General features: G+C 45.6%; 1 protein-coding gene across 5 annotated transcripts in view; it reads left to right on the top strand.

Annotated features, from left to right (window-relative positions):
• The window catches only part of ADCK1 (aarF domain containing kinase 1), a 135,442-nt gene that overhangs the window by 110,275 nt on the left and 12,886 nt on the right, over window positions 1-12,281 (top strand). The gene's annotated exons all lie outside the window — the stretch shown is intronic.

Below are 12,281 nucleotides of genomic sequence, written 5' to 3' on the forward strand. Positions count from 1 at the left end.
GAGTGAGGAAGAGGCACTGAGGGCTGCCACAGGTTGGTGTCCCCAGCAGGATGAGTAGGAATTTTCCAGGGAGTGGCTTTGCAAGAAGGGGAAGGGAATGGGTGAAGTTTGACAGGGCTGGGGCAGGGTTTCTTGGGGTGTGTGGGGAGATAAGGTAATGGTCTTGGGTGTGACCTTGAGGCACTGTGGAGTCACTTTAGGGTTTTGAGGAGTGCCGAGACATGTTCTGCCCTCTGGGATGGGAGGAAGGAAAGGGGCCACGCCCAGTGGAGGTGAATGCTTTTTTGCTTTTTTTTTTTTTTTTTTTTTTTCCTGAGACAGAGTTTTGCTCTTGTTGCCCAGGCTGGAGTGCAATGGCGCAATCTTGGCTCACTGCAACCTCCGCCTCCTGGGTTCAAGTGATTCTCCTGCCTCAGCCTCCCAAGTAGCTGGGATTACAGGCATGCGCTACCATGCCTGGCTAATTTTGTATTTTTAGTAGAGACAGGGTTTCTCCATATTGGTCAGGCTGGTCTTGAACTCCTGACCTCAGGTGATCTGCCTTCCTCGATCTCCCAAAGTACTGGGATTACAGGCGTGAGTCACCGCGGCTGGCCGTGAATGCTCTTTTCTATTCCACTCCCCATGTCCACAGGCAGTGCACGAAGATGAGTGTGAGCATGTGGTCCCAATGGGGAGATGGCCCACAGGAGAAAGCCATACCTTGGCTCAGCAGATGAGCCCAGGGGGGTGGCAAGGGAGTTTGGTGGTTGCACAGGCCTCCTGGTGGCCATGTGACCACTATAAATGGGGTTAGTACCTGCCTCTAAGAGGGGTTGTGAAGACTATGTGAGTTAGGGTGCAAACAGTGCTAAGCACAGTGCCTGGTGTGTGGCTAGCATTCCAGAAGAGTAGCTGGGTGGTGGTTGTTGATTTCCTTATATTATGTTTGGGCTCTGTTCTTTCTTTCTCCTTTTACCATTAGTGTTTATTGCATGCCTAACTTCCCTGTGCCAGGCCGTTTTCTCTGTAATAAACTTATGAGGGTGGTCTCATTGTCTCCATTTTGCAGACAAGGAATCAGAGACTCAGAGAGAGAAGGTCACACAGCTAGTAGAGGTGGGATTGAGACCTGAGTCTCCCTGATTTCACTCTTCCTGTTAGGCCACAAAGGAGGGGCCACGTCAAAGTGCACAGAGCTGCTGCCAGGAGCATGGTGGGAACGTTTCGCTGTGGCTGGCTCGGGCCTTCCAGGAAAGCTGTTGTCGCCTGACTTAGGGAACAGTGCTTCAATAACCCATTCAAGGGCCTTGGGGTATGTGGGGTATGGGCAGGCTACACCGAAACAGATACCACTCTGTTTTACCCAGGGCAGCTTTGCCAATGCCTGAGCTGCCTATTGGACTTTTCTGGAAGAGTTCTGCTGCTTGGAGGGAAAGGGATGAGAAAAAGAGTTCATCCTTCTATTTTACAGATGGGGTGAAAAGTTCTGAGAGGGAGCAAATGTCTTTCCTGAGGTCACTTGGCCAGTAACACAAGTCAGGGCTTCTGACTCTGCTGCCTTCACTGGTGGCTTCTAGGGTGGTACGTGGGAGGTGTTCAAGCAGAATACAGTCTTTGGTTCCAGTGGCGAAGGGATTGGATGGGATGGGAGGCCATCTCTGGCCTTTCCTGAATGGCCTTAAAGGGAAACAGGGTCTGTCGCCTGCTGATCAGGAAATATCCCAGAGGCCTCACCACCGCCAGGTTCCTGACACTTACTTATTACCAGCTGTGGAGGCATTTTCACTCCAGCAGCACCCTCAAGTCCATTAATCTCTTTGGATCCAGTGAGCCCAGAGCCGTAATGGCGTTTAATCAGAGGCAACATTGATTTTCCAAACAAATGCAAACACAGAAATGTGCACTCTGGGTAGTTGTTTGCTTATGGCTGAGCGTGGTGCCTGGCCAGAGGGGGCAGCTAGGCTGGAGCTGGGCAGTAGGAGCTGGGCAGGGCGTGCCCTCTGAGGACTGGTCTTATCTGCTCCTGCCTCCCCATTCTTTTGATACCTTGTAGATAAAGCCAGTGGTCTGTGCAGAGCAGATCCTTGGTAGACATCCTTAAATTAGTGAATGGGTAAACAAACCAGCCTCATACCCTAGATTGGCCTCTACCAGGCAGGCCTAGGGGAGAGTGTTGGTTGTTTTCTTGTGGACATGCAGAATGGGGCAAGCTGATATCAGAGTTATTTGGGGAAAAACTATAACTAATAATAATTATAAGCAACTAATATGTGCCGGGCATATGACGCACATAATCTCTACTCATTACAGCTCTCCTATACAGTATATATTATTAACCCCATTTACAGATGAGAAAGCAAATGCTCAGAGAGGTTAAACAACTTGCCCCATATCACACAGCTAGCAGGGGTAGAACCAGGGTTTGAACTCAGGTCTGCATGACTCCAAAGTCCTTGCCCCTCTACCTTCTCCATTTCCCTGCCAGGGATCTATAAGTTGGTACAAAGGTAATTGTGTGTTTTGTGTTTTATTTTGGGCCGTTGCAAAAACCACAATTCTTTTTGCACCAACCCAATACCTTGGGCTGCTGGAACCTGGAGCCACTTGGTAACTAACTACTCGGAGGAGCTGGAGCACCGACTGAGAAGCATTGCTCTGCACCAAGGCAGTGTCTGAATGTAACACCTCTCTCTCTGGCTTACATCAAGGATCACTTCATAGAAACATTTTTCTGTTTTATCGTACCTATCTCTAAGTAAGTGATTTTGTGAGGACTGTGTGAGTTAATGCACAAACAGTGCTTTGCATAGTGCCTGGCATGTGCTAAGTAAGTGCCCCAAAATGATAGTGAGATGAATGTTGTTGTTGTTGTCATTGGGCTGTTTTTTTCTCTTCTACCTTCCCAACTTCCTTTTTTTTTTAAACCATTAGTGTTTACTGACTGCCTGGCTCTATGTACCAGGAGCTTTCTGCATTATCAACTTATGAGGGAGGTCTTATTGTCTCAGATTTGCAGATGAAGAATCAGAGACTCAGAGAGGGAAGATAACTTACCTGAGGTCACAAATTTTAATTGTATACCTCAGTAAGTTTCCATGTGGATATAATATGTAATCACTGTCCAGATAAAGTTACAAGTCATTTCTAGCTCCCTGGCGAGCTCTCTCACGTCCCTCCCAGAGCTAATGCTCTTCTGAGTTCTGCCACCATAAATGACTTGCACCCATTATTGAACTTCACGTAAATGGAATCATACAGTTTTGGGATCTGACGTCTTTGTCATCAATGTGGGGCTCTTCTGGAATCTATTTTGTTTCATTGGTCTATCCTTGTAATGCCACACTATGTTAATTTCTTAATCCCCAGTCCCTGGCTTTTAGGCTTTGCATGACTTGGTAGCTCTTTGGCAGTCTGAGATGATGTTATTAAATACTTACTTCCGCAGAAACCCCCACAGTGGGCTATGGGCCGCTGTGGTGCTCTAAGTACTGTCACTTACCATCAGTGGTGTTGGGAGTAGATTAGGGACAGGCCTTACTCTGAATAAATTAATCTATCATGTCTCTTACCAACCAACATCAAAGCCACGGCCTTGAAGACTACGGAGGAGCTTGTGTGTGTGTGTGTGTGTGTGTGTCTGTGTGTGTCTCTGTGTGTCTGTGTGTGATGAAAGATTCCACAATCCTGAAAGTTTCAGATAGATTCCTGAGGTTCTAAAGTCTCCCTAGGACTGTGGTACTCAGTGAGCCAGCCCTGGAGTGACTCCCTCCTGAGGGTAGCCTGGCTGTCAGCATTCCTTGGGGAGGGAGGTACAAGGGCTAGATAGGGGTGACAGGGGGCGAAAGTCTTACTCTGAATCCTAGGGGGTAGTGTGATTAGTGGCATCTTAGCTGCTATAAGCAGATGTCTATCCTGGAAGGTGGCTGTAGAAGGGACCCCTCTTGAGGTGGGTGGGGATGGCTCCAGAGCCCCCTAACCACTTGTTGTATCAGCCTCACTCCGCTTTGAAGAGGCTTCCTCACCCTACAGCATCCCAGTCCCACTCGGCCCAATAGACTTGGATAGGGAAACAACAGTTTAGCAGGCAAGAGGGATAGGTTCAATCTCTGTCCTGCTGGCAGCTTGCTGTATAACCTTAGGCAAATCACATCCTCTCTCTGGTCCTCAGTATGCTTATTGAAGGTGTGGGACTAGCTAGGCTCTAACCAAGAACATTGATTCTTCAGCTTGGTGGGAGCTAAGACTTGTTCACCAACCATCTCTTTTAGAATCACTATAGGGGAAAAAAAGGAATCACCAGGGGAGCTTATTTAACAATGCAGATTCCTGGGCCCTACTCCAAACTCACTAATCCAAATCTGGGGTGGAAAGGATTGTAGAAGTTTGCAAGAATCTGCATTTCAACAAACTGTCCAGGCGGTTCAGACACTTACTGAAGTTCAGGACTCCCCATACTCAAACATGAAGCCAGGGGCCCAGGCCTTGCCAGGAGTGCCATCTGCGCTCACCCTGCTGATCTGCACCTCCAGGCCCGAGACAGCCCTGCCCAGGGGTGCCCACCTGCCAGCAAGCCTGGGCCTTGGGAGCCAGCAGCCTGCAGGGGCCCTCATTTGTTTGTGTCTGTGAGCCCAGAAGCAGATATTACCAAGGGCCTGACCTGGTGATCATATTTGCCAGTCACTTTAAGAGCTGGCGACAATGACTGTCATTGATCTCATTAAAAGTAAAGGTCATGCAGGAGTCCACTTTCCTGGGCTGGATGGTGCCTCCCCAAGCCACAGAATGACTATTGATTGCTGGACCTTTATCGAAGGTTAATTGGATTTCAGTGAGTGTGTGTTTAAGATCCTGCCGAGGCTGAGGTTCAATGTAATTTGTGTGAAATAAGCCAAGAAAGAGGTGACAGAGACGGGAGTGTAGGGGCAGCAGGGACGGATGACTGGAGGTCTGGTGGGCAGACACTGCTGTCCGTGAAGATTGGGGGTGGACCTGGGATGGGGTTTTAGAAGGGACACCAGCCTGGCTGTCCCAGAGACGTGGGATCCAGGAGGCGAGAATGCCGGAGCTCCTCAGTGGTCATTATGTGGACTTAGGTTCAGTTCTCTGTCCTTGGGGTGGTGCTCCTGGTGTGTGGTGCAGCCTGCAGAGCCTGTCTGTTCCCGGAGCATCAGTCTCCATCTTCTGTCAGGGTCAGGTGGGGATCTGGGGTTTAGCTGGTACTTTTAAAGTCTTTCAATTAATCTTTCTTTTTCAGAACCCCCAAATCTCATTTTCAGAGGTGCCAGGGTCCTCAGTTTCTGAGCCTGCTTGAGGCTCAGCAGTAATAATTATAAAGCTCTCCTATTGCCAGCTTAGGGGTCCATGTTTTCTAGCCTGCTGAGTCACTTCTCAGTAGCTCTCTGCAGCAAACACAATTTTGCTTATCTCACTTTGCCTTCTGTTGTTGCCTGTCTATTCTTTTCTTGTTGTGGTGGGGTCTTTGCCTTCTTTACTACTTTTAGAGTCACTTTAGTGGGGTTCGTGAAGGAGTAGAGTCAGTGGCCTGGGTTCCACCTGCCATACTTAGCCAGAAGCCTTTGCTCTGCTTCTTCTAGTAGTTCTTAATTCCATTCTGTGTCATTGCAGGAGCAGTGAAAAGGTCTCACATTTGCTTTCAGCGAATGTTTTACTGAGCAGCTAACATGTGCAAGCACTGAGTGCACTTGCTATAACAGAGATGTGAGCAGAGTGTGGGAGAGGGTGGGGCTGGGTGAGGCTTTATAGAGGTTGAGTCCTGGGTGGGAAGAGCAGAGGGTTTCAAAGTTAGGGCTCCTGAGATTGTGTATTGGCTGGTGCCCTTGGGTAAGCAACATCCTCTGAGTGTGAGTTTTCTCATCTATGCATTTGGAGAGATAACATCACTTACTGCATAGGGTCATTGTGTGAACTTTGCAAACTGTGAAGTTTTGTAAAAACCATGTTACTGTTGCTTATAATTCATGAGTTCATGGTTCACAGAGTCATGTCTTCCTCTATAGAATCTTTGAGAATCCTCTTTGCTCCCCTTCCTGCCCACTTACCTCTATTTTCTGAGGATAAAGACTTGGAGTTGGGTAATAGTCATCCATTAAGCATATGGTGAACCCCTCTCACCCCCACTGTAAAAGCCGTGCTGAAGTTTCTACCTTTCTGCTTGTCACCACCTCCAGTTGAATAGGACATTTGCATTTTGGCTCAGTGTCATTTTTCCCCTGCTGGGCCTGTCTGGCTTTCTGGTAGAAGATGCCCAGACCAACATAGAGCAGCTGCGGAGGCATGAAGACCTTCTACCAAAATCACCAGAAGAAAACATCTTCTTCCATTGTCCATCCCTTCATTGCTTCTTGGACCAAATCTTTTTTTTTTTTTTTATTATACTTTAAGTTTTAGGGTACATGTGCACAGCGTGCAGGTTAGTTACATATGTATGCATGTGCCATGTTGGTGTGCTGCACCCATTGACTCGTTATTTAGCATTAGGTATATCTCCTAATGCTATCCCTCCCCCCTCCCCCCCACCCTACAACAGGCCCCAGTGTGTGATGTTCCCCTTCCTGTGTCCATGTGTTCTCATTGTTCAATTCCCAACTATTAGTGATAAATCATGCTGCTATAAAGACACATGCACACGTATGTTTATTTCAGCACTATTCATAATAGCAAAGACTTGGAACCAAGTCAAATGTCCAACAATGATAGACTGGATTAAGAAAATGTGGCACATATACACCATGGAATACTATGCAGCCATAAAAAGTGATGAGTTCACATCCTTTGTGGGGACATGGATGAAGTTGGAAACCATCATTCTCAGCAAACTATTGCAAGGACAAAAGGACCAAATCTTTAAAAGAGCTCGGGGATATTAGAGGGATCCAGGTGCATGAGATGAGTTCCTGGAAATTTATTTCCTCCACAGCAAAGGTGTCAGGAGACTGTGTTGTTGTGGAGTTGGCCTTCCTGGATTCAGGTGTTGGCTCTGCTACTTATAAGCTGTGCCACCTTGGTGAAGCTACTCACCCTTTTGAAGCCCCAGTTTCCTTTTGTAAAGTGGGATACAAGAGAGTAACCCACTGGATCATTTGATGACTGAAACAGAACACTTGGTACGGTGCCGGGCCCAGCATATGCGCTCATCACATGTTGAATTATGCTGAATTCCACCCCTTGGAATTTTGTGGTGTCCTGTGGTGCTAGTAGTACATTATGTGCCAAAAGATGGGGGAAACATGTAGGGAAGAAACCCTTTCCCCATTTTTCATATTGACCCAGGTAAGGTGGAAGGATAGGAAAGTATTTCTTTGGACTGAGTTGTTGTCCAAGGCCAGAGATGCCAGATGTCTCTGCTTTTCCTCCCTTTCTCTGTGTCTTCCCGTAGCCAAGGTCCCTAGGACCCCTCCCACCTGCTCTGGTATCTGGGTAACTTTAATGAGTGTCTCTGGCTAGAGACTTGAGGAGGCTCTCTGGCCAGAGAGACTCATTAAATACCCCGTGCCATGCCTCTCTGTGATGTTCCTTTTCAATCCTAACCTAGAGAAGCTTTCACTAGATGCCTAGAAGCTCCAAAATTAGAGTAACTTCCCAGTTTCCTGTGACTTTACTGAGCATCTCTGCTTTCTATTTATTTATTTATTTTTATATAGGTTTTCACTCTCACCCAGGCTGCGGTGCAGTGGCATAATCTCAGCTCACTGCAGCCTGGATCTCCCCAGGCTCAGGTGATCTTCCCACCCCAGCCTCGGGAGTACTCCTGGGCTCAAGCCATCTGACTGCCTCAGCCTCACAAAGCCCCTCTTCTTTCTTCCTCACTATCTCTCCCGACACCATGTGTGGTCGAAGAGGTTCCCAGCACCTTTGCGCTTACAGACTCCACCTCAGCGTTTGTTAGTCCAAGATTGCCCCACCCATGGACAAGTTTGGACTCCATGCTGGGCAGCTGTTTTTAACCTGAGGCTTACAAATCCCAAAGGTGGTTCCTGGGGACAGGGGTGGAGATTATGGTAAAATGCTCTCCATATATTAGGGTTGGAGTGGAGTGGTGTTCAGACGTCTTTGGTGCAGTCTCTGTCTCCAGGAGGAGCTTCCCTGTGAGTGGAGAGGCAGGATAATGGGGCGATTGAGGCCTGTTCTCTGGAGCCAGTGCTCCTAGGTTTAGACTAAAATGCTCTAGGGCCAGCACCAGTGCCTCATACCTGTAATCCCAGTGCTTTGGACAGGGCTGAAGTGGGAGGATCACCTGAGGCCAGGAGTTTGAGACCATCCCATCCTGGGCAACATAGTGAGACCTTGTCTCTACAAAAAAGTAAATTAGCTGGGTGTGGTGGCGCATGCATGTAATCACAGTTTTTCTGGAGGGTGAGGTGGGAGGATCATTCGAACCCAGGTGTTCGAGGCTGCAGTGAGCCATGGTGGCACTGCACTTGAGCCTGGGCTACAGAGTGAGACCCTGTATTTTTTTTTAAAAAAGCTCTAGGTCTAGTCTAGTCTTTCAAGCTGTTATGCCTCAAAAAGCCTGGGCAGAAACTAGAGGAAAGGCAGAGAGAGTTTGAGTGATTAACCTCCTTATAGTTAATATCAGGCTACTCATGTGATTATCAATATCCTGTAACAGCAACCCCCTGTTTCCTTCAGAGATCTTGGCCTTTCTTTTAAGACACCCCCCAGGAACATAAATAGATTTTCTCTTGAGGGTGGGAATAAATTAATCCATGTAATTATAGAATAATTAAAGTACTTTTAGCCAATTCAGGTTTTGAGAGAAGTCCAAAAATAACTCATTGATTTAAATATTATTTACTAAATTAATTCTCTACTCAGTCTTTTTATAGATTCCTGGTTTTTTTCCCCTCCCTACTGTTAGAGAATAAAGGCATTGCATAATAACTGAAATCACTTATCGCGAATGGCACATTCTTTTTATGTGGAACAATTAAAAGATTTCTCATTGACTTTTTTTTTTCTAAATGGCACTGTACTGTAGCTTTAGTTAACAGTGTGGTTTTGGTTAGCTGACAGTCCTGGATTTCCCACTGAGACACTTTTTTTCAAAATGGAACATTTTGCCAGCTTCTGGGGTTGGAGTGGAGTGGTGTTCAGACGTCTTTGGTGCAGTCTCTGTCTCCAGGAGGAGCTTCCCTGTGAGTGGAGAGGCAGGATAATGGGGCGATTGAGGCCTGTTCTCTGGAGCCAGTGCTCCTAGGTTTAGACTAACTGCCGACCAAGTGACCAAACTTTTTATTTTGTGTCCTGATTCCTTCACCTGTTTACTGCAGAAGATGGCAGTGAGTGCTGAATCTGTTAGTGTAAAGTGCCTGGCATGGTGCCTGGTATAGTGTGTTAGCCGTCATGCTGGACCCCTGTCAACTTCAGTAGGGATGGCACCAGGTTCAAAAGGCCAAAGAAGAGACAGTGACTGAAACACAGATTTAAACAAATGGTTTTTATGGGGGAACTTACAAGACAGTTCAGTGGCAGCAAGCTGGACAGGAAAACCACCACCACTTGTAAAAAGCATGCAGTTCATATCGTACTTTCACTTAGTACCCTGTCCTCAGCAACCTCCACCTAGCAACCCATATTTCTGAAGTTAAGTCAGGTGTGTCTGCCGTAATTGTCTGCTTAAGTTAAGTTATTACTGTTGGATGTGTCTATCATGCCCCATTCCTAAAAGATGGTCCATCCTGTCATTATGCAGATGCCACCGTTCACAGGGCATGGGGCAGTGCTAGGGACACAATGATCTGTTCTTAAGCAAGACACATAATGTATTATAGAAGGGAGAGAGGGTCGTGTGCCCAGTAATGGCCTTAAGTTTCTCCTCAATGCCTCTGAGTAGGAGGGGGCTGGCTTCCCTCTTCTGGGAAATTCAATTCCTAGAAAGACTAACACAACTCTAAGAGATGTTATCCAACACTCAGAAATAAGGCCAGGAGAGTGTGGTGTGACATTCTTGGGCATTGTTCAACCAGCTCCCTAGAGGATTTATTTTAATATCTAGGGAAATGTGCTTTTGTTTGACTTTGCTATTGACAATTAATTAAAGGCACAGACTGGTCATACATCAACTTGAAGATCTTATCCAGTAGAGACGCAAATAATTTCTGTCTAGTATAAAAGATAACCTCAAAGGTTGTGACTTTTTTTTATGCCTCATAGAACGGACCTGTTTTTTAGCTAATCCAGAAACCTGAGTCTCTTATTCCTGTTTAAATGCCCATGAACACCTACTTCCTCAAAATTCTCTTAGAACCAGCTCTCCCATCTTACTTGCCCCTTTATTTATTTATTTATTTATTTATTTATTTATTTTTGAGATGGGGTTTCACTCTTGTTGCCCAGGCTGGAGTGCAATGGTGTGATCTTGGCTCACTGAAACCTCCATCTCCTCGGTTCAAGCAATTCTCCTCGGACTCCCAAAGTGCTGGGATTACAGGCGTGAGCCACCGCACCAGGCCCCAATGTGTAGTCTTTTATCCCTCACCCTTCTCCCCAAGTCCCCAAAGTTCACTGTATCATTCTTATGCCTTTGCGTCCTCGTAGATTAGCTACCACTTATAAGTGGAAACATACGATACTTGTTTTTCCAGTCCTGAGTTACTTCACTTGGAATAATGGTCTCCAATTCCATCTACGTTGCTGCAAATGCCATTATTTCATTCCTTTTTATGGCTGAGTGGTACTCCATGGTGTATGTATACCATGTTTTCTTTATCTACCTGTTGGTTGATGGGCATTTAGGCTGGTTCCAGATTTTTGCAATTGTGAATTGTGCTGCTATAAACATGCGTGTGTAAGTGTCTTTTTCATATAATGACTTCTTTTCCTCTGGATAGACACCCAGTAGTGGATTGCTGGATCAAATGGTAGTTCTACGTTTAGTTCTTTAAGGAATCTCCACACTGTTTCCCATAGTTGTTGTACTAGTTTACGTTCCCACCAGCAGTGTAAAAGTGTTCCCTTTTCACCACATCCATGCCAATATCTATTATTTTTGATTTTTTGATTAGGCCATTCTTTCAGGAATAAGGTGGTATTGCATTATGGTTTTGATTTGCATTTCCCTGATCATTAGTGTTGTTGAGCATTTTTTCGTATGTTTGTTGGCCATTTGTATATCTTCTTTTGAGAATTGTCTGTTCATGTCCTAAGCCCACTTTTTGATGGGATTCTTTGTTCTTTTCTTGCTGATTTGTTTGAGTTCCATGTAGATTCTGGATATTAGTCTTTTGTTCGATGCATAGCTGTGAATATTTTCTCCTACTCTATGGATTCCTTCCACTCTGTGGATTGTCTGTTTACCCTGCTGATTATTTCTTTTGCTGTGCAGAAGCTTTTTAGTTTGATTAAGTCCTGTCTACTTATCTTTGTTTTTGTTTCATTTGCTTTTGGGTTCTTGGTAATGAAATCTTTGCTTAAGCCAATGTCTAGAAGAGTTTTTCTGATATTATCTTCTAGATTTTTTATGGTTTCAGATCTTAGATTTAAGTCTTTGATCCATTTTGAGTTGATTTTTTATAAGGTGAGAGGTGAGAATCCAGTTTCATTCTTCTACATGTGGCTAGCCAATTATCCCAGCACCATTTGTTGAAAAGGGTGTCGTTTTCCACTTTGTTTTTGTTTGCTTTGTTGAAGATCAGTTGGCTGTAAGAATTTGGCTTTATTTCTTGGTTCTCTGTTCTGTTCCATTGGTCTACGTGCTTATTTTTATACCAGTACCATGCTGTTTTGGTAACTATAGCTCTGTAGTATAGTTTGAAGTTGGGTAATGTGATGCCTCCAGATTTGTTCTTTTTGCTTAGTCTTACTTTGGCTATGTGGACTTGCCCCCTTATTAATGAGTTGAAAAAATCTTTGACACATATTCATTCTGTATTTATTTAGTTTTATTTTCTATTTATGTATTTAGAGAGAGGGTCTCGCTGTATCACCCAGGCTGGAGTACAGTGGTGCCATCATAGCTCACTGCAGCCTTGAACTCCTGGGCTCAAGTGATCCTTCTGCCTTAGCCTCCCAAGTAGATAGAACCATATGCATGCTCCACCACACCTGGCTGAATTTTTAATTTTCTGTAGAGATGGGGTCTTGGTATGTTGCCCAGGCTGGTCTGAAACTCCTGTCCTCAAGCAATCATCCCTCCTGAGCCTCCCAAAGTGCTGGGATTGTAGGTGTGGGCCACTGTGCCTGGCACACATTCTATATTTATATGAGCCGTGCTTTAAACTTTGAAAATTAGGCTTTGAGGGTGATAGTGGGTATGTATTTTTTCTAAGTTAAAAATGATA

Source organism: Pongo pygmaeus, chromosome 15 (genome assembly GCF_028885625.2).
Source record: "Pongo pygmaeus isolate AG05252 chromosome 15, NHGRI_mPonPyg2-v2.0_pri, whole genome shotgun sequence".
Lineage (NCBI taxonomy): Eukaryota > Metazoa > Chordata > Mammalia > Primates > Hominidae > Pongo > Pongo pygmaeus.